We start from the raw sequence: 18731 nt of genomic DNA on the forward strand, positions 1-18731 counted from the left end.
TCGTATTTCGAACATCAGTAAGTGAAGATCACAATAATGACGCTATGCATGATCATTTTCTCAGTTGAGGCTCAGGGCCAATTTATGTACAATTCAGTAATCCGCCATAAAAAGTACATAACAGAGTGCTGGTTTTATAAAATAGAGAAACTTCTTTGTAAATTACTGAGTGCTAACGACGAAAATAAAGAGAAAGTAAATTTATCACAACATCACCGAAATAAAAATTGAAATATATCATCACGCTTATCAAGAACGATAGCATTTGACCTATGGTAATTCAAACCTCATATTTTAACAAGATTAGTAGTGAAAACGTATAGTAATCAAAGCATTCAAGGACCCGGATTAGAGCACATCCATTGCCCAAATTATGATTAAAAATCATCAGCAGACGATGACTTGCCGCAGAAGAAGTCATTCTCGCTCTGACATTGGCCTTGTCAAAGACTATGGAGGAACGGACAGAGGATCAGGACAATCTCCTACCGTTGTGGTGAAAGAATATCTCTAACATGAGGAAGAATCAGCAATGATCAAAGGCATGAGGACGCGGAAGGCAATGGAAACCACTTCCTTAAATGCACATGTGACCTGTAACTGAAAAAGTGTCACTATCATCTCTTCATTGGCAAAAGATTCTGGACTAGTACCTCATTCGGATCTCCGGAAGGTGGCTAGGAGAAAAATATGGAATAACGAAGGAAGGAATAAAGTTCCACAAGTAGGAGTATGGAATGTCATACGACTGAACGTAGTAGGGAAGTCAGATAATCTGAAAAAGAAAGTGCAGACTCCATCTATATGTGGCTCAGTGAAGTTCAATGGAAATAAGATAAAGATTTTTGATCATACGAATATAGGGCAAGTTTAACACCTTCAGAAAATGGTGTAACGGGAGTACTATTTATTATGAACAGAAGAGTAGGGCTACAGTGAGAAGTTCAGTGTTTTGATCGTTCTCATTAGATTCGACAGCAAACCAGCATTTACAACTGCAGTTGTACCACAAATAATATCCGCTTCTTATGTGGAGGTAACATGGAATTTAGAGACCTCCCACGCAGTACGCAGTTCTGCCGCTAGGTGTCAATTACGAACAACATTACAAATTTGTAGAAAAAACTCAGCAACCAATGGCACAAAAGTCATTTTGTTTCTTTATCGGTCTCAAGCAACTATTTCTATTCTTCAGAAGATTAGTACTATAGCATTATTTACGAGCACGCACTGTAGTCCAATAAAAATACAAGAACAATAACAGTCCTATTGACTAGACACATCTTAAATTATAATATCATCCATTGGCATCATCATTCGGCATGGATGTTTGTCTTGTCTCTTTGCCTTTTTCCGTTTCTTCTACGGTGTCGGTATTTCTATATGGATTGAGGCAATACGTAGCGGTAGTCGGTGGGCGGTTGACCTTCCCGACACTACCAACACGTTACCCATATCCTCCTCTCCCTCCCTGCCCCCCTCACCGCGACGGAATCTGTGTACCTTACCTGTCTGTGTCTATAATAAATCTATGGACAAGTGTGAGAACGTTTTTTCTAAATGTTTTCGAAGTGTATATCACAGAAGGGGGATTTGGGCCCCACCCCTTTATTCACCTACCTGGATGTGGGAAACCGCCTAAAAACCAAATCCAGGCTGACCAGCTCAACAGCTCGCGTCGTTAATCGTCGAGGCGGATTCAATCCGGGGTAGACTCGCTTCCCCTTATCCCTAACTTGATAGATCATCAGCTGACATGGATGATATCAGCGTTAAAACATTGATAGCCGTGTTCTAAAACTCTAAGCCAAATCTAGAACATCAATACGTATTAAATTTTTTTGGGGATGAAGTTCCCTTGTCAAGAGGAAAATAATCATTTAAAGGAAAGTAAAATTTGAAGCAAGACACAGACACCATGAATAGCACCAAAAGTGTGGCACCTCTTAGTAAGTTTTCCTTCTGTAAGTAGCAAATTTAGGTCTGAAGATGCATTCCGAAACAAGTCATAAAATCCAACTCCTGCTGTTTTACAAGTATTAACCAGCACTCACAGATCAACTGCCACCGGTGCCAAATATAACAGCACATTTTCCACAGCAGATTACTTCTCTGTGATTGCTTGTAAATCGTCCCTTTGTGGTGGGGTCGTAGAAAGCTAACGATTCCTGGGATACTGTTGCTGAACTTCATTCGTGCGTGGGGCTCCTATGGACGACGTACTCTTAATGACGACTCACACTGTTTCTCTCATATATGGTATAAGTTATTTATGCATTTATCGCTTGTATCATCCCTTTCATGGCACAAGTAACACCAAAGATTGCCGGAAAAAGCGCAGAGCTTCTTTTTAACAAAAGAATTTAGTGTGGCGACCACAGCACCTTTTCCATCATCTACGTTCTCTTATCCTCCAACCTCCCTTAGCTAATGCGCACAGCAAGAAGAAGCGATAAATAGTTTTTCTAAAGGCTAGGCTATTACGAAGAAAGCTGCAGAAAGGAAACAGAGAAGAAGGCGCAAAACCTATTTTAGAAAGAAAGGCACTAAAAACCCTAGATTGGGCGTAAACACACTGCCAGAGTAACCTCTAATTAAAAGTATTTCAAATATGTCGTGGAAGATGACATATACGTGAGGGATGCCGTATACAAAATACTTCCATACATGTTTGTTTTGGTATAGCACTTGGTGTAACGGAGCAAAAAAATACGCTTACGAAATATTCCATTTAACAGACTGCTATTTCAGACTTCCGTTCATCTGTTTGTCTTATTAAACAATAGAAATCAGGAACCTACTTGCGAGTTTTGTGTGTGCATGCCTATTCTAACTGAAATATAGAACCACAGCGTCGTTGGCCTACATGAACGGAAAAGCTCAACTTAAACGAAATCGTATTACTGGACATTAATTTGGCAAATGAGTTCACTGTAAGGCTTACTGACTTCCGTATATGAATGTGCAAAAATCACATTTCGCTTTAACGTAACTGTCGCCTACTACATTGATCTGAAAACGAGGCACAATGACACTTGAAAGCGTATTACGTCTTTCGTGTTTTCCATGCCTATGCATTCTCTGGAGCTCTAAATAGATTTCCGTTAACATCGCTGTGTACCGCATGGAACAAGACGTCATTGCACATACAGTTCAGGCGCCTACAGTGTACCTGTGACTAGGATTGTTAGCAAACTTCTTTTTCTGACAACGTCGAATTTGAACTTCATTTCTGGTTCCCCTCCTCATCGAACAAATTTAATAATAAGCTGCAAGCTATGTTCTGCTCTCATCGAAGTGCGTTATCTACCACAGCAACGCTAACGTTGATTGTTATAATGCGATCACACATTCAGAAAATCTCTCTCAACGTCGAAGTTGTTATTTAGCCGTAACAGTTCAATTTATGAAATGATAATCTTAGAAGCCAGCGTCTGATGAATATTCTTTCATTCACCATGCGATAGGTTTTACGGCGAACAGCTCGAGTGACCCACTTCCAACAAGGAGGAATGAAAGCAGTTTTAGAGTAATTTTGAAATAACTAAGCTGTCTCGATCGGAGCAGGTCGTGAGATACCTCGATTCTTGGTGGTTTACTTCCCACACAAGGTGAAATTTTAATCGAAACAATTAATTAAAACACTGACATGAAAAGAACTTACGTTTCAGAGACGGCAAAAAGATAACTACTCGAAACAATGTTTTATAGTTTGCACCGCATGCATGTGTCTTAGGTGTAAGGGAAAAAAAATTATTGAAATAATATGTCTTTTAAAACTGAAATAAAAACAAAGCATTAACCAAAATAATGGGAGTTTGTTCGTCTATGAAATATAAATTTGTTGCTTGGTAACATTCAATATTGTATTCGCTTCACCTCGTGTGTTGTTGTAAGACTGGACTCTCCCCGGCTTACCTTCCACACGGTTGTCGATACAGGGATGTTTAAGTCTATCTCGTTAAAATTATTTTCGATAACGACAAGAGGAGTCCGCCAACCGACGTCCGAAGGAGGACATACAAGCTCAAAACATGTCTGACCAAAGAGTGCCCGAAAACAATGAGCCAAAGGATAGACTATCTGGACGACGATGTGTGGAAGCTTCTTCTTCGCTTAACAAAGTGCACTGAGAACGAATGTGACTGCTTCGAAAAATAATGTCTGATGTGCGAATTTTGGTTTCTTAAATAACTGAGTAGTCTCAATTTCAGGAAATTGCACTTAGTAAGCAAATCCACTTGCAGAATAACCGTACTGGATCGAAAGTGGTAAGGGAATAAGAAACCAAATAATGGAGGATGACGAGATGCTGATAACACAGTTTCAGTAGGTACGATCGTAACTGAAGAAAAAGCAGTACATTGAATAACTTCCAAAATTTATACAGAATATCTTTGGAATAAGACTATACCAGAAAACTGTAACGATTGCGTAATTATTCTGCTTGACAGTAAAAGAAACAAGCGGTGAAATGCTGCAGACCTAAAAGCATTCTCTCGTTAATATAGTTTACTTTCGCTGCCAATAATAACAGCTGAAAAAATCAAAACATTGGCGGTGTAAGATACTATAACACATCCGGCTATTTGCAGGTCGTGAAATTACTTATATTTGGGAACAATGACTATGAATTACTATTTTCCCTATAATTAACAGTCTTAGAGCAAGTATTTGACTCTGTTTGTACGAACTGTGTACTAGCAGTTCCTCATAAACGCTGCATACATTCACGATAAGCAAGTATACTGAAAAAGCAAGTATACTGAAAAGTATCTGTATTGCCACAGATTTTAATTGACTGAGAAATGAAAAATATAGAATTGAAGAGGAGTCAGCTGAGAAACTTTGTTGTTGTTGTGGTCTTCAGCCCAGAGTATGGTTTGGTGCAGCTCTCCAAGCTATTCTATCCTGTGCAGGCTTTTTCATCTCCAAGTACCCACTGCAACGTGCGTCCTTCGGAATCCGCTTAGTGTATTCATCTTTTGGTCTCCGTCTATGATTTTTACCCACGTTTCACATCCATACATTGCTACACTTCATACGAATACTTTGCGAAAAAACTTCTTGGCACTTGAATCTACACTCGATGTTAACATATTTCTCTTCTTCAAAAACGCTTTCCTTGCCATTGCCAGTCTATACTTTATACCTTCCCCACTTCCACCATCCCTAATAGCAAAACGTACCCACTAATTTAAGTATGTCATTTCCTAATCTAATTTCCATAGATCTCCTGATTTAAATCGACTGCATTCCATTATCCTTGTTTAGCTTTTGTTGATGTTCTTCTTGTAGTCTCCTTTCAAGACACAGTCCGCTCCGTTCAACTGCTCTTCCAGGACCTTTGCTGCCTCTGACAGAATTACAATGTCATCAGCAAACCTCAAAGTTTCTGTTTCTTCTCCATGGATTTTAATTCCTACTCCAAACTTTTCTTTCGTTTCCTTTACTGCTTGCTCAATATACAGATTGAATAACATCGGGGAGAGGCTAAAACCCTGTCTCACTCCCTTCCCAACTATTGCTTCCCATTCATGCCCGTCGACTCTTATAACTGCCATCTGATTTCTGTACAGATTGTAAATAGCCTTTCGCTACCTCTATTGGACCCCCGCCACCTTTAGAATTAGAATGAGAGTATTCCAGTCAACACCTTCTCTATGTCTACAAGTGACAGCCAGAGCGAGGGCACCAGCAGCAGCGAGTACTGTTTGTATAAAGCGTTTATTTTGCATTTTGTTTACGACCTTCCACTAAGGAAGGGATTCTATTTGTGTTTATCTGCTCTGCATAGTAACTAACAGTTCCTGATAAAACTTTACGTAGTTTTCGTGTTAGATTTCTTAGTGTTTTCTTGATCGTTTAGAACAGAAAGCGCCCTAAAACCGTCTTTTGTTTGTTTCGCGGCCGTTAGCCACTAGTCACTTGAATCAGCAGTTGTCTTGTGACAGCCAGAGCGAGAGCACCAGCAGCAGCGAGTACTGTTTGTACAAAGCGTTTATTTTGCATTTTGTTTACGACCTTCCACTAAGGAAGGGATTCTATTTGTGTTTATCTGCTCTGCGTAGTAACTAACTGTTCTTGATAAAACTTTACGTAGTTTTCGTGTTAGATTTCTTAGTGTTTTCTTGATCGTTTAGAACAGAAAGCGCCCTAAAACCGTCTTTTGTTTGTTTCGCGGCCGTTAGCCACTAGTCACTTGAATCAGCAGTTGTCTTGTGACAGCCAGAGCGAGAGCACCAGCAGCAGCGAGTACTGTTTGTACAAAGCGTTTATTTTGCATTTTGTTTACGACCTTCCACTAAGGAAGGGATTCTATTTGTGTTTATCTGCTCTGCGTAGTAACTAACTGTTCTTGATAAAACTTTACGTAGTTTTCGTGTTAGATTTCTTAGTGTTTTCTTGATCGTTTAGAACAGAAAGCGCCCTAAAACCGTCTTTTGTTTGTTTCGCGGCCGTTAGCCACTAGTCACTTGAATCAGCAGTTGTCTTGTGACAGCCAGAGCGAGAGCACCAGGAGCAGCGAGTACTGTTTGTATAAAGCGTTTTTGTACTTATTTGCTGCGCTTAGCTTTTAAATAGTTTTTCTGGGAAAACCTAGCGTAGTTTTCGCGTCTCGTATTTCAGTGAGTGTTTCTTGATTATCAGAGGAGCTCATCAGAAGATTATCTTGGGAATTTGTCACCGTATAGAGTAGGGTAAACATAGTCATGTGTAGGGACTGTGGTTGTTGTGAGCGGACGTAAGGAGAATTGGCCACTCTTCGGGGGCAGGTGGAGGCTTTGTCTGTTAGGCTCATCGAGCTCGAGGCGCAGGCGTCGGCTCCTAGTGGCGTTGGGGCAACTGTGGTGAGACCTATGCCTACTTCGGTGGCCTTGGAATCACATGGAACCCCTGATGTCGCTGCGTCTTCCGGCAGTGAGCATCTTACCGGTCAGCCATCACTCCAGGGTGAATGGCGGACAGTGGTGGGCTCGCGCGTGCCTGGCCGAAAGGCGAAGGTGGGATCTGGCCGCGTGGCAGCTGCCTTACCCCTTTCCAACAGGTACGGGGTGCTTCCTAGTGGTGAAGACATCGTTTCCGAGCCACCACAGGATGCCTCGCCTGTTGGGCCAGTGGCCGATTCTCCGGCAAGGTCCCGACAGTCACAGAGGGCGGGCCTATTAGTTATAGGAAGCTCCAACGTTAGGCGGGTTATGGAGCCCCTCAGGAAAATAGCGGGTAGGTCGGGGAAGAATGCCAGTGTGCACTCGGTGTGCTTGCCGGGGGGTCTCGTCCGTAATGTGGAGGAGGCCCTTCCGGCAGCTATTGAACGCACTGGGTGTGACCGGCTGCTGATAGTAGCACATGTCGGAACGAATGACGCCTGCCGCTTGGGTTCTGAGGCCATCCTTGGTTCCTTCCGGCGGCTGGCTGATTTGGTGAAGACAACCAGCATCGCACGCGGAGTGCAAGCTGAGCTTAATATCTGCAGCATAGTGCCCAGAGTCGATCGCGGTCCTCTGGTTTGGAGCCGTGTGGAGGGTCTAAACCAGAGGCTCAGACGACTCTGCGACTATAATGGTTGCAAATTCATCGACCTCCGTTATTGGGTGGAGAACTGTAGGGCCCCCCTAGACAGGTCAGGCGTGCACTACACACCGGAAGCAGCTACTAGGGTAGCAGAGTACGTGTGGCGTGCACACGGGGGTTTTTTAGGTTAGAGGGACCCCCCCCTTTGGTGAAACGATAAAATACCTGACGGCTTACCAGAGAGGACATTATCATCGTTGATAAAGAACGTCCGTCCTCAGAGACCAAAGACAGGAAAAGTTAACGTAATATTGGTAAACTGCAGGAGTATCCAGGGCAAGGTTCCTGAATTAGTATCTCTTATTGAAGGAAATAGTGCGCATATAGTATTAGGAACGGAAAGTTGGTTAAAACCGGAAGTGAACAGTAACGAAATCCTAGACACAGAATGGAATATATACCGCAAGGATAGGATAAACGCCAATGGTGGAGGAGTATTTATAGCAGTAAAGAATTCAATAATATCCAGTGAAGTTATTAGCGAATGCGAATGTGAAATAATCTGGGTTAAGTTAAGTATCAAAGGTGGGTCAGATATGATAGTCGGATGCTTCTATAGACCACCTGCATCAGCAACCGTAGTAGTTGAGCGCCTCAGAGAGAACCTGCAGAACGTCGTGAAGAAGTTTCGTGATCATACTATTGTAATAGGGGGAGACTTCAATCTACCAGGTATAGAATGGGATAGTCACACAATCAGAACTGGAGCCAGGGACAGAGACTCTTGTGACATTATCCTGACTGCCTTGTCCGAGAATTACTGCGAGCAAATAGTTAGAGAACCAACTCGTGAAGCTAACGTTTTAGACCTCATAGCAACAAATAGACCGGAACTTTTCGACTCCGTGAATGTAGAAGAGGGTATCAGTGATCATAAGTCAGTGGTTGCATCAATGACTACAAGTGTAATAAGAAATGCCAAGAAAGGAAGGAAAATATATTTGCTTAACAAGAGTGATAGAGCACAAATCGCAGAATATCTGAGTGACCACCATCAAACGTTCATTTCTGAGGAAGAGGATGTGGAACAAAAATGGAAAAAATTCAGAAACATCGTCCAGTACGCCTTAGATAAGTTCGTACCGACTAAGGTCCAAAGCGAGGCGAAAGATCCACCGTAGTATAACAATCATGTACGAAAGGTACTACGGAAACAAAGAAAGCTTCATCATAGGTTTAAGAGTAGTCGAATCATAGCTGATAAGGAAAAGCTGAACGAAGCGAAAAAGAGCGTAAAGAGAGCAATGAGAGAAGCATTCAACGAATTCGAACATAAAACATTGGCAAACAATCTAAACAAGAACCCTAAAAAGTTTTGGTCATATGTAAAATCGGTAAGCGGATCTAAATCCCCTATTCAGTCACTCGTTGACCACGATGGAACCTAAACAGAGGACGACCGAAGAAAGGCAGAAATACTGAATTCAGTGTTCCGAAACTGTTTCACTGCGGAAAATCGTAACACAGTCCCTGACTTCAGCTGTCGCACGGACGCCAAAATGGAAAATATTGAAATAAACGATATCGGAATTGAAAAACAACTGCTATCACTTAGTAGCGGAAAAGCATCCGGACCAGACGAGATACCCTTAAGATTCTACAGTGATTATGCTAAAGAACTTGCCCCCTTTTTATCAGCAATTTATCGTAGATCGCTGGAAGAACGTAAAGTACCTAGCGACTGGAAGAAAGCGCAGGTCGTTCCCATTTTCAAGAAGGGTCATAAATCAGATGCGAATAATTATAGGCCTATTTCGCTTACGTCAATCTGTTGTAGAATAATGGAACATGTTTTGTGTTCTCGTATTATGACGTTCTTAGATAATACAAATCTCCTTCATCATAACCAACATGGATTCCGCAAACAGAGATCATGTGAAACTCAGCTCGCCCTATTTGCCCAAGAAATTCACAGTGCCGTAGACACTGGCGAGCAGATTGATGCCATATTCCTGGACTTCAGGAAGGCATTTGATACGGTTCCGCACTTACGTTTAGTGAAAAAAATACGAGCTTACGGAATATCGGACCAGGTTTGTGATTGGATTCAGGATTTCCTAGAAGAAAGAACACAACATGTCATTCTTAACGGTTCAAAATCTGCAGATGTAGAGGTAATTTCGGGAGTACCGCAGGGAAGCGTGATAGGACCTTTATTGTTTACAATATACGTAAATGACTTAGTTGACAACATCGGTAGCTCCGTGAGGCTATTTGCAGATGACACGGTTGTCTACAAGAAAGTAGCAACATCAGAAGACTCGTACGTACTCCAGGAGGACCTGCAGAGGATTAATGCATGGTGCGACAGCTGGCAGCTTTCCCTAAACGTAGATAAATGTAATATAATGCGCATACATAGGGGTAAAAATCCATTCCAGTACGATTATGCCATAGGTGGTAAATCATTGGAAGCGGTAACGACCGTAATATACTTAGGAGTTACTATCCGGAGCGATCTGAAGTGGAATGATCACATAAAACAAATAGTGGGAAAAGCAGGCGCCAGGTTGAGATTCATAGGAAGAATTCTAAGAATATGTGACTCATCGACGAAAGAAGTAGCTTACAAAACGCTTGTTCGTCCGATTCTTGAGTATTGCTCATCAGTATGGGACCCTTACCAGGTTGGATTAATAGAAGAGATAGACATGATCCAGCGAAAAGCAGCGCGATTCGTCATGGGGACATTTAGTCAGCGCGAGAGCGTTACGGAGATGCTGAACAAGCTCCAGTGGCGGACACTTCAAGAAAGGCGTTACGCAATACGGAGAGGTTTATTATCGAAATTACGAGAGAGCACATTCCGGGAAGAGATGGGCAACATATTACTACCGCTCACATATATCTCGCGTAATGATCACAACGAAAAGATCCGAGAAATTAGAGCAAATACGGAGACTTACAAGCAGTCGTTCTTCCCACGTGAATGGAACAGGGAAGGGGGGATCAGATAGTGGTACAATAAGTACCCTCCGCCACACACCGTAAGGTGGCTCGCGGAGTATAGATGTAGATGTAGATGTAGGTTTCCCTTTCCATAATCTGTTTTCTAAGATAACTCGTATGGTCAGTATTGCCTCACGTGTGCCAACATTTCTACTGAATATAAACTGATCTTCCTCATGGTCGGCTTCTACCTGTTTTTTCATTCATCTGTAAGGAATTCGTGTCAGTATTTTGCAGCCGTGACTTATTAAACTGATAGTTCGGTAATTTTCAACCTATCAACACCTGCTACCTTTGGGATTGGAATATTATATTCTACTTGAAGTCTGACGGTATATCGCCCGTCTCATACATCTTGCTCAGCAAATGGTAGAGTTAAGTCATGGCTGGCTCTCCCAAAGCTATCAGCAGTTCTAACGGAATGTTATCTACTTCCGGGGTCTTGTTCGACTTAGGTCTTCAAGCGATCTCTCAAATTCTTCTCGCAGTATCATATCTCCCATTTGATCTTCACCTACGTCCTCTTCCATTTCCATAATATTGCCCGCAAGTATCTCGTCCGTGTTTAGACTCTCTATATACTCTTTCCACCTCTCTGCTTTCCCCTCTTTGCATAGAACTGGTTTTCCATCTTGATATTCGTGCAAGTGGTTCTCATTTCCCCAAAGGTCTCTTTAATTTTCCTGTAGGCAGTATTTTTTTTAATATGGTGATATATACCTCTGCCAACGACCTTGCCGCAGTGGTAACACCGGGTTCCGTTAGGTCACCGAAGTTAAGCGCTGTCGGGCTGGGCTACCACTAGGATGGGTGATCAACCGGTCTGCCGAGCGCTGTTGGCAATCGGGGTGCACTCAGCCCTTGCGAGGCAAACTGACAAACGGCTGGGAGAGTGGTGTGCTGACAACATGCCCTCCATCTCCGGATCCAGTGACGCCTGTAGGCTGAGGATGACACGGCGGCCAGTCGGTACTTTAGGGCCTTCATGGCCTGTGCGGGAGGAGTTTTAGATATATACCTCTAGATCGTTACATTTGTCCTCTAGCCACCCCTGATTAGCCATTTTGCACTTGCTGTCGATCTCATTTTTGAGACGTTTTTATTCCTTTTTACCTGATTCATTTACTGCAGTTTATATTTTCTCCTTTCATCAATTAAATTCAATATCCCTTCTGTTTCCCAAGGATTTCTACTAGCGCTCGTCTTTTTACCTACTTCATCCTCCGCTGCCTTTACTTTTTCATCTCTCAAATTTATCCATTCTTCTCCTACTGTATTCCTTTCCCCTGGTCTTGTCAGTAGTTTCCTAATGCTCACTCTGAAAGTCTCTACAACTTCTGGTTCTTTCAGTTTATCCGCGTCCCATCTTAAAATCTTGCCCTGTTGCAGTTTCTTCAGGTTTAATCTACAATTCATAACAATAGATTGTGATCAGGGTCCACATCTTTCCCCGGAAATGTCTTACAATTTAAAACCTGGTCCGAAATCTCTGTCTTACCATTATATAACCACTCTGAAACTTTCCGGTGTCAGGTCTCTTCTTTTATGATTCTTTAGTTAAATGTTAGCTATGATTAAATTATGCTCTGTGCAAAACTCTCCCAGTCGACTTCCTCTTTCATTCCAGTCCATGTTCACTTTCTTCTTTTCTTTGTCCTCCTTTTCCTACTATCGAATTCCAGTCCCCCATGAACATTAAATTTTCGTCTCCTTTAATATATGAATAATTTCTTACATCTCATCATACATTTCCTCAATCTCCGCCTCATCTGCTGAGCTAGTTGGCATATAAACTTGTACTACTGTGGTGGGTGTGGTCTTCGTGTCTATCTTGGCTACAATAATGCGTTCACTATGCTGTTCATAGTAGTTTATCCGAGTTCCTATTTTTTTTTATTCATTATTAAACCTACTCCAGCATTACCACTGTTTGATTTTTTTCTTTACAACCCTGTATTCACCTGAAAAGTATAACTGTTCCTCCTACCACCGAACTTCACTAACTCCCAGTGCATCTAACTTTAACCAATTCATTTCCCTTTTTAAATTTTCTAACCTAGCTGCCCGGTTAATGGATTTGACATTCCACGCTCCGATCCGTAGAACGCCAGGTTTGTTTCTACTGATAACAACATCATCCTGTGTAGTCCCCGCCCTGAGATCCAAATGGGAGACTATTTTACCTCCGGAATACCTTACCCAAGAGGACGCCATCATCATTCAGCCATAAAGAAAGGCTGCATGCCATCGGATGCGGTCAGAAAAAATTACGGCTTTAGCTTCCTCTTTCTTTCAGCCGTCCACCATAACAGTATAGATGTGCCGTTTTGATTAATGTTACAAGGCCAGATCAGTCAATCATCCAGACTCTTGCCCCTGCTGCTGCCTCTCTTCAGGTACCACACGTTTATCTTACTTCTCAACAGATACCTTTCCGTTGTTGTTACACCTACGGTACGGCTATCTATATCACTGAGGCACGCAAACCTCCCCGCCAACTGCAAGGTCCGTAGTTTATGGGAGACATTTTAAGTTCTCGTAATAGGGAAAACGCTGAAAAAATAACTGTTAGCCAAGCATTTCCGAATGAGTTATATTCTACTGACGATAGTCCGCATGTTCAATCTAGACCTGACAAAAACAACAATATCATAAAAGCCGTGTAGGTGTACTGCCAGGTAAACTTACGTTATTGAAAGAATAGGAGGTTAATTTAAGAATAGAGCCCTAAATGGTTTTCATAAATAAAATATTCTTTACAAACCGACGTGCCTGATGTGGAGTGATTACAATCTTCATGTATTTCCAGTTTTAAATCATGGTAATGAAAAAATTGACGTTCAATGAAAATAAAAGATCAAAGGTGACACAGATTATAATGGAGGGAATTTAAGGGAAATAGACAAACTGATCAAGAGAAAGAAAGAGTTGTGCGAAGGAATTATGACTGTAATGAAAACGAAATGAAGACGCGGCGAATGCGTTCTATGTGGTCAAAGTAAGTTCTCTGCCGCATTCCAAGAGGTAAGAGAAGACTGTTACGAGATTTGATGGAAGCTGGATACATTAATTTTGAAAACAAATCGGAAGCCGCTCTCGTGAAATAGTGAACAAGAGTTTAATCTAGCAGTGGAAATCAAATGGCTACGATATTGATGAAACAAATTTATTATGTTGCATAAATGTAAATCATTAAAAACCAAGAAAAGTGATGTTTCCTGCACGAATACTTCGGACTTCTTAATTCTGCCTTGGTAATTGCCACTCACTCAAGACGAAGTTAGAGGATTCAGCCTTCTTTAGATGATCAGTCCACTTTGATTGGGGCTTTTCATAGTCCCTTTTTTTAAAAATTATTCGAGGTGAATGGCTTTATGGTGCACATTGAAGGGTAACAGGTGATTCATTATCCTTTCCCTGCCCATTTTTATACCTCTTCACCAATCAATGTCCTTAAGGATCAACCGAAAGACAGACACTGACGTAATGATGTTGTGTCGTGTGACTTCATACGCACACAGACAGAAGATGACTGATCACTGGCATATCTGTATTATGTTTTGGAGTAAATGATGCGAGAGAGGCGCATTCGAGAAAAGAGGTTCATGCGCTATTCCACCACGTGATATATCACGACTTGGACTTGAAGAACGGGTTCTTCATGCTTTGAATGAAACTACATCATTACGTACAAGGAGAAGGGAAGGCGTTAATCACAGACTGTCTGGAAGATTCTTCATAAAAATCTTCTGTAACCGTATCACGTTCAACGGGTGCAGGGTTTACATCAAGAAGACTTTCAGTCAAGAATAACATTACGTCAACTCACTTTAGGTCAGTGTGCTGTGTTTCTTCAGCTCTTTCCAGGCATCTTATTCACTGCCCAGGCTGGATAATCACTTAATGAGATCTTCAGCTATCATGAGAATAATGCGCGAGTTTATGAAAACCACTATGAAGTGGGACAAGACAAACATCTACAGAGTTTCAGTCGGAGCGCGAGGTGGATAACACACGATTATCTGATTGGTTCCTACTTCCCTGACGTCTTGCCGGACAAACGTATCTGTAGTTTCTCAGACATGCATTGCTTCAGTCGATTAATGACGTTGCTCTAGACGTTATGCAAAAAATGTCGTATATACATGATTGTGCCCTACGTCACTTTACACGGATATTTCGTCAATATCTCTATATCCACTTTCCGTAGAAGTGGTTTGGCTGAGGTGGATGCATTACATGCCCTACCGGATCGCTAGATTTCAAGACAGTGAATTTTTGCCTTTGGGGACATTTAAAATTGTTGGTTAGTTCAACTCCCGAACTCAGTGTTGATGTCCTGAGGTAACATATTGAAAATTGTATTCTGAATTTTCTTATTTCCGATGACAACAACAAAACTTTCAGTCCCTAGACTACCGTTTCCGGCCAGAAATGGCCATCTTTAGATCTGTTTTATAGCATGTCCTAATATAATAAAGCTGTAGTTGCGTCGTCACAAAATAGACGTAAAATCAGCTTAGCATTGTCGTACATATTTAACCTAGCGTGTAAATTAGACCACAGTTCTGGCAAAGTCATAGTGTCTCTATCGCTACAGTCTGTTTTATGAAACTACCACTACGGCTTTATTATGTTAGGACACATTATAAAACAAATCTGACCGAAACTGATAGTCTAAGGATCAAACATTTTGCGATCACTGGCGGAAATGAAAGGCATTCGTTCTACACTTCCTGGACCACCGTTGTAAACCGCGACCATGTCGAAGAATGTAAGAATGTATTTGACCAAAGAGTGAACACCCCACGAGTTTTTTGCAACATGCACCAGAGTGCGGTGATGTATACTGCGTTGGTTGAAGTGTAATCGGAACACAGCCCACGTACACAAAGTAGGTTTTATTGAAAATTACATAAGCTGAAGTACTCGTTATCTGGAGAAAAGTTAACCGCTTACAATAGTTTCCGGAGGTTCAAATGGTTGAAATGGTTCTGAGCACTATGCGACTTAACTTCTTAGGTCATCAGTCACCTAGAACTTAGAACTAATTAAACCTAACTAACTTAAGGACATCACACACATCCATGCCCGAGGCAGGATTCGAACCTGTGACCGTAGCAGTCGCTCGGTTCCGGACTGTAGCGCCTAGAACCGCACGGTCACTCCGGCCAGCAGTTTCCGAAGGTTTATGGTTAGTACTGAATATTCACAAATCTAAAACCAGGCTGAAGACCTCAATGATAAAACAATCAAAGGCTGGTATTCACTTGGTCGTAGAACAAGACAGAGTCTAAGATTCACTTGATGAAAAAAAGAAATACGAAGAATAGGTCGATGACGGATATTCAAGTCCAAGTCATTCCCGATGCAAAATCCAAGCCCAAGTGGTTGTGAAGGCAGTTTCCTCAGGCGGCGGTGTCGGTTGTGGCATGGTACCATACGTAATGTGGGTTCGCACCGCGATTCTGACGAATTGTGAGAGGTCATGTGACCTAGAGTTCGACGGACGACTCTACAGGAGCTGCGTTGCGCCTCTCTAAATACCCAAGCCGCATATAGATTCTAGATGAACTATTTGCGATCACGTGGTCTGCAGAAGCAAACAGGTCCGTGGGTCCTGCGAACTCTAGAGGAGCTCCACCGCCGCTTACCGACCTTGTCAGCGTAAGTCATAGTTCTGTCATCGGCTAATGTAACCCCTTCTCTATCTGGCCGCACGCGTACCACAGGTGTGAGACGGGTTGTAGGTGTGTCAGGCGCGCGTCGCTTAATCCACATACGGAACGCTGTCCCAGTAGAAGAATAAGGTCGCTACGTAGAGTAATTTTTTTTTAAAAATCTGAATGTGTATTATAAATTTATGATTTTTATTCCATTAATAAATCATTAGACTCATCCCTAACAAAGAATTTTCTGACACATGTTCGCATTAAGTTTATGTAACGTTTTGATGTCAACAATAACAGCATCCATCACATGTGTGATACGAACTGTATCTTGTAATTAAATGTGAGAGTGAAATTCATAAACTATAAAAATAGATAGTTTAAAATAATGTGTTGTATATCAACATTTTACTAATCCCCTTAGGTGCCGTTATCATAAAAGTCATTGAACGGATACCAAATGTGTCTGCCACGAGTAAAACGTATCAGTTGAGACTGTCACTGTAGTTAAGCGAAATGAAATGTGCTAAATGGTCCATATTTCTAGGTTTCCCGTCAGCTGAGCTGTCGTCCTAGAACGGCGCGAGGCCAGGAGGCGTTTGTACGCAATATTCAGTAAAAGGCGGTCAGAAAGCAGGTCGGGTTACGGCGCCTTTCCCCGGCGCTGTGTTTATGCCCCTATTTCGCTGGGTTGTCCGCCGTTATGGCCGCCCGAGCCCATATCACAGAGGCGCGCGCCCGCAAGACAAAAGGACTTGCTACGATGACTGCGCCTGATACAGCGCCAGGGCGTTACGGCGCACAGTGGAACGGGCCGGGGGCAAGTCGGGGTAGGCAGGCCACAGCAGACAGCACCACGCTGCGAAGTCTGCTCGTAAAGCGTATGCCGGGCGTCGCGGCTGCAGGGCCCGCGCCTTGTTTCGCACGTCGATAGCAGACGGGGGATAAGGGCCGTACCCGGCTCTCCTTACGAGCATCCGAACGACGTGTATTGGACTCTTAACAGCCGCCGAACAGACCAGCAGAACGGGGGAAGAAACTGGCTAGAGCTCGGAAAACCACCAGCAACTGAATGAGAGCATGTTTCCACCGAAAGTGTGGAACTACCGCACTACATCATCGATTCAGTTCCGTCACTGCAAGGATGTGTAAATGCAGAATGCCAGAATCAGAGTTTCATAAAAGACAACTTACTTCAGTGTGGAAAAAGAGGATGAAAGAAACAGACAAATATAGAAGCCCACAGTTAGTAATTAGATAATATTTTAATTTTAAAACTCCGATTAGTTTCTTGTACTTCCCCTCTAACAACATACTCTGGACAATATCAGTTGTAACCTAGCACAGTAGGAGCAAGGGAAATCCATTTTTCGGATGAGTAACAATGATACAAATATCTAAGAGGGTATCGACTCCACTCAGCTACGCACACACGACAGATGGCCATATACGCAAAAGACAGTCGTATGCGTTTCTGGAAGGCATCATCCTCGAAATTAAACATATTCAATGTCTGCGTTTAGTCAGCCGGAGTGGCCGAGCGGTTCTAGGCGCTTCAGTCTGGTGCCGCGTGACCGCTAGGGTCGTAGGTTCGAATCCTGCCTCGGGCATGGATGAGTGTGATGTCCTTAGGTTAGTTAGGTTTAAGTAGTTCTAAGTGCTAGGGGACTGATGACCACAGAAGTTAAGTCCCATAGTGCTCAGAGCCATTTTAACCAGTTTTCTGTCTGCGTTGAGATGAAGGGCGTCAGAAGGTTTTTGTCTGTTATAACGCTAATGCCGGACCTTGTAATTGCGTCACGTGTATTCCCAATTTGGAAACCACCTACCCCACTAACAGATCGTTTGGTAATTGACTGTAAAGAAATCTATAATTGGCCGGATCTCAAATAAACCGCTCTCCTCCTTGGGAACATAAAGAAAGTAGCAGTGCCAACTGAGATAAATTTTTACACATGCTGAGTGAGTCACCGCCTTCAATATGCATTAGACTCACATATTTTGATTTGTCTCATATTGTCCCAGTAACAAAGTTCGTGCAATACTAATGTTCTTACCAAGTTTTGCAGGTTTCAGTAGCTTGTGAGATAAATACCAGGACTGCAATTGCTTTCCCAAGTATTCCCATTCATCATTCCATTGCCAACAATTCCAACTCCTTGGGATATGTATGAAAACGGTGCAGCAATGTCCTAGCGTATGGAATGAAATGTAGAAATTAACAGAGCTGCAGACCCTCACCATCCACCGTCTAAGAATTGCGATGTATCAAGTGGTAATTAAAGAAATACTAGCCAAGTCTAATTCCATCGGAACAGCTGCGCCGAGTGAGTGTGATGTAATTCCAGAAGGGAATTTAGCAATGAGTCACAAACCCGATGTGTATTTTATTGCTGATCTATATTTCAGGGACTGAGTAGCTACCCTCAGTGCTTTTAAACTGTTGTATACACTCGTCAAGCTGTGACAACACATGTTACTTTGCGAGTGTGCTAAATTTAACGAGTATACTTTACTCAGTTGAAACGCACTGAGTAT

This window comes from Schistocerca piceifrons, chromosome 5 (genome assembly GCF_021461385.2).
Source record: "Schistocerca piceifrons isolate TAMUIC-IGC-003096 chromosome 5, iqSchPice1.1, whole genome shotgun sequence".
Classification (NCBI taxonomy): domain Eukaryota; kingdom Metazoa; phylum Arthropoda; class Insecta; order Orthoptera; family Acrididae; genus Schistocerca; species Schistocerca piceifrons.